At 63.8% G+C, this 4,788-nt stretch overlaps 1 pseudogene; it reads right to left on the reverse strand.

Annotated features, from left to right (window-relative positions):
• Positions 1 to 2,243: 2,243 nt before the first annotated feature.
• Positions 2,244 to 3,248, reverse strand: LOC148164262 (melanoma-associated antigen 8-like; annotated as a pseudogene).
• Positions 3,249 to 4,788: the final 1,540 nt, after the last annotated feature.

Genomic DNA, 4,788 nt, shown 5'->3' on the forward strand with positions numbered 1-4,788 from the left:
CAGTCCTCCCTCTGCATCCTCAGCGAAGCCCAGCAGGACCGGAGCGCGCCCCTCTGCCCACCCGAGGGAGACCCTGCCCCTTCTGCCAAGGCCCCTGGTCTCTCGGGAGACCCGGATGCACCGGTCCGGCGGCGCTGGCCGCCTGGCCCCATCCCGCCCAGCGGCCTTTCCGGACTCACCCTGGGGCCCGACCTCGGTGAGGTCCCCTCTGTCCTGGGCTCCTGACTCCCTCCGTCCTGCCCCCGATCGATCCCCACCCCATCCCCACCCGGACTCCCTGGGGCTGCCTGTGCCCCTGCCGCTTCCCGACCTGGCATCCTTCCCCTCCGACCAAGGTCCTAAGCTCCCTCAGACCTCCGAGGCGCATTTCACCGGACGACGCCACCGGTGGCCACCCTCCCCCGGGGGGGCCCTCAGGGCCGGGCCGCGGCAGGGTCCGAGCGCTGGACCTGAGCGGGGAAGAGTGGCCCCCACAGTCCTCGCTCTGCCCCGGAACCCGCCCCAGGGAGGGCCCGGCCCGTCCATCTGGGGACCCGTGTCCAGTGCCCCGGGCCCCGGCGGGAGGGGCTCAGCGGGACGACGATATCACTTGCCGGGGTCTCTCGGGGCTGCCGGCATGGGCGACCTGGCTCCTGGGAGTCCCCCCCACTCTGTGCTCCCTCACGGGTGCGTCTACCTGCACGCCTGGCCTCTCCCGACCGAGATCCGTGCTCCCACTCACGGAGGTCCTGTCGTCTCTCAGGCCTCCGAGGCGGAAGTCGGCCCTCGTCACATCCGGACCCCATAGGAAGGGGTCCCCTAGGGCTGACAGCACGTCGGGCGGAGATGGGTTCCGGGGTGGGCTACGTGGGGGCAGGAGAGGGGACCGGGCAGACCGGGGGTCCCTCGGTCCTCCCCGGGCTCTTCACATGGACCCCGCCCCGGAGGGTAGGGGGGCCCCACCCCCGGCACCCTGTTGAGCCCGAGCCTGTGCACCCCACACATAGGCTCGCACCCTGTCCCCCGCCTTCCCTGACACGGAGGCAGACACTGGAGTCCGGCAGTGTTGCCACCCAGCTTGCCGGTGACCAGAAGCAATCACGGAGACCCTTTGGTCACCTCACACACCCCCCTCCATGGGCTGGGCCGGGGGCTAATCCACCGCAGTGCTCGCCCCGGGAGCCACACCCCCTCACCCTGACTCCACTTCTTCTGTAGGTCTCAGGGCACCACTCCCCACCTTCCTGCCAGGAGTGCGGCCGTTAGACTCAGTCCCCTATGGCTGGGACGTGTCCTGCTTCTCCAAGTGTCCTCACTGCTCATGAACAGGGCCTTCCAGAGAGCAGAGCTCAGCCCATGACAGGGACTCAAGGAGCCAGTGAGCAGGGCTCCCTCTCTGCTGGGAGGCGTTTTCCCCTCCATTCTGGAAGAACCAGACCAATGCAGGAGCGGATGTGTGCACGTGCTTGCCTTTGGCATTTGCACAATGATGGTCGGGGAAGGCATCAGATGCAAGAACCAACAAACTTCTATCTCTCCAGCTTCTGAACCCCGTCCCTTGCTTCTTCTGTTCTTATGCCTTTCCAAACCATCCCTAGACCAATGCCCTGTGATTTCGGTCCAGAGCCCAAACAAGTAGGCAAGGTGTCCAGGCTGGTGTCCAGGGCATGAAAAAAAAAAACTTTTTCTTAAAGGTATTTATTTATTTATTTGAGAAAGAGAAAGCACACCCGGGGAGAGAGAGAAGCAGAGTCTCCACTGAGCAGGGAGCCCAACGTGGAGTTCGATCCCAGGATCCTGAGATCATGACCTGAGCCGATGGCAGATGTTTAACCAACAGAGGACGCAGGCGCCCCCAGAACATGATAAAACTCTTAACTCTTGAACTGGGTAAGAACAAATGCTGCGGGGTGGATGTCACTCACACAATCAGCCGCCGAAGCAGATGAAACCTATGGCAAGGAACCCCACAGGAGAGCTTCCTCAAAGACACCAAGCTCTGGATGTGGAAGTCATGCCAGGGAACAACCCCCCCACCCCAGGAGGCTCCTTGCCCTGCTTTCTTCTCCCAACCCTCCATGGCCCTGCACTCCTTCAAACGCCCAGGACTCTGTCTTCATGCACGCTTGTGCACACACACACGCACACACACACACACACACGCAGGGAAGAACCAGCAAGCGGCCTCACTTCATGCCCAGCACCCCGCAGGAGAAGCTGCCGAACCCAGCAAAGCCTGGAAAGGGCCTGGCGGACCCCGGGGCTCAGGGACCCTCTTCCTCATCTCTCACAGCCCCTTCAGACAGGGCCAGGGAGGAAGCCGACTGCCCGAGATTGACCCGGAGCAAATACTCTAGCATTTGCAACTTGCCGGTTTCGGCGTGGGCCCTGGGACCCCACAGGAACTCGTAGCGGGCAGGGTCACTGCCGGGCACCTGCCGGTACTCCACGTACCCTTCCTGCACCCAGACATTGGTGAGGAGATCCCTGGGCTCCCCATAGATGTCATGCTCCTGGCCGGCATACACCCCCATGACCCCCAGCGTTTCCCACACCTCCTCCTCGGGGGCACGGTCGCCATGCTGGAGGATCACCCCTAGGACCAAAACCAGGAGGCCGGTCTTGGGCACTCCCTGCTCACCGCTCAGCATCCCATCATAGGTGAGGCCCAGGACGGGGACCAGGATGTAGGAGTGGTCGTTGGGGTCCACTTCCTTCACATCCGTGCCAAAAACCAGCTGCATGCACTCAGAGGCTTGGCCCAAGATCACAGGGAAGGCATCCTGGTCATCTTTGCCGACGATCTCCAGCATCTCTGCCTGGCTGGTCGGCTCCTTGGTGTGATACTTGAGGAGCAGGAACTCCACCAGGTCGGCCAGCTTCCCCTGGATTATGTTTTAGAGCCCCGGCTGGGGTTCTTTGGGCTCCTCGCAGGTGCTCGACCCCTCCTCATCGGAGCTGCTAGAGCCCTGGTCAGGCTGGTTCCAGGCACTGGCTGCTGGGGCAGTGGGGGAGAGGCAGGCACTCAGAGAGCTCTGGGGAGGACTCTGGAACCCAGCAGCAGACCCCTCCTCCGAGGGGACCAGAAACAGGGCAGAGCAGGAGACAGATGGGGCGGTGGACTGGGAGGAGGCTGAGGTGGAGGAGGAGGAGGGGGCGCGGGGGGCCTCTTCCTCCCCAACCCCCGACACCTGTGCCTCCACCAGGCCCTGGGCCGGGCCTGGGTCTTCCTCCAGCTTCCAGAGCGCACTCCTCTGACCCAGGGGCATGGCGTTTGTGTCCGGCTGAACCTGAAGAAAAGGTGTGATGAATCCTCAGGTTCCAGCCCAGGCAGCAGAGGCCTGAAGTCCCGGAGCTGAGAGTGCACTGCATCGGACTTGGGTGCTGAGGGGTCCCCTCTGGGTGGGATGGGCGAGCCCCTGGTTCCATGCTCAGAGCAAGTACCTCACCTTGACCACTCGCACTCACCTGCACCTCCCCTGCTCTGGGAACTTAGAGGCTCCTGCCTCAGAGCTAGGCCTCAACTCTGAGTTCTTGAAGCTGCTGGAGGAGCAAAGGAGGAGTCACTTCGGGGTGCAGACACAGCACGGCCCCCGGCCCTCAGTGGGGAAGGAGGGCTGGGGCGGACTCTGTGAGGTCGCCATCAGTCCAAGCTGGGCGGTCCCCTCCTTGGCCTCTCAGGGGACTGCTATTTCCCCTGGCAGGGCCTGGGCCCCACCCCCGCAGCCTGAGGCCACAGAGTCACAGCAAGACCACGAAGCCCTGAGACTCCACAGAAGGTAAGCGAGGGGGCCCACCTCTGCCCACGCCTGCCAAGGGTCTAACGGCTCGTCACGGAATCCCAGGGATGGCCAAGCTCGGGTTGCGTCTGTGCTGGGATGGGCGCACCTCTCCGTCTATACCTTGACCCCACGGAAGGCCTGGGAAAACTCCCTGTGTTGACCTGAGGCCACCCTCCTGGTGCCGAGGCCTCATCTCTGGGAGACATCAGAAGGAAAAGTCAGGAGCAGTAACTTGGCCCACCGATCGCCCGTCTCCCCAGGGCTGGCAGAAGCGGCAGGGTAGGCCTGGGCCCTAGGGATCCTGCTGTGGGAGGCATCCCCTCATTTCTCATCTCCCCCCCACCATCAGGGCCAGACCCAGAGGCAGGGCACCTGCCTCCTCTGCTACCTGAGTCCAGACCCTCAGGCTCGGGCCCTCCCCATCCTGAGAGGAAGGATCTGGAGAGGAGGAGGGACTCAGCCTGACAGGCCGCACCCAGGGTTCCCAGGGCAGCCAGGTAAGGGCTGCACAGATTTCTGGGCCATCCCTTCCTTGTCCTGAGGGGTGGGTGGGGAGTCACTCACTCCTCCCTCGGGTGTCCCCACATTGACTCTCGGCAGGAGCAGGGACTCCTGTGTGTCTCCCAGATGGGCTCCCCCAGTTGACCTGACCCCGACCTCTCCCAGCATGGTCCTCACCTCCCTGAGAGCTCCGAGAGGAGGGTGAGGAGCCAGCACGTCCTCGTCCACGGCCACGTCTCCATCCCCCACCCTCAGCCCCCCGGCAAGATCCCAAAGGGCCGGTAAGAGGGACCGGCCCCTCTGTCCTGGGGTGGGGATGCCCTCAGGCCCCCAGGACGCTAATCTTCTTTCTTCCTGGAGGGCCTGCCCTTCTTCCAGGTCCCCAACGTGAGACAGAAGCCATGTGCCCCTGAGACCAAGACCTTGCTCCCCGAGGACTCCCGCCTTCTGGCCCATGAGACAAGTGAGCATGGGTGCCAGGTTGGGCCCCCGCTGACCGATCCTCCCTGAATCGGGCCCGGCCAGA

The sequence above is a fragment of the Eumetopias jubatus genome, unplaced genomic scaffold (assembly GCF_037043125.1).
Source record: "Eumetopias jubatus isolate StellerSeaLion01/CBP00866 unplaced genomic scaffold, mEumJub1_p1.0 scaffold_5, whole genome shotgun sequence".
NCBI classification, from domain to species: Eukaryota; Metazoa; Chordata; class Mammalia; order Carnivora; family Otariidae; genus Eumetopias; species Eumetopias jubatus.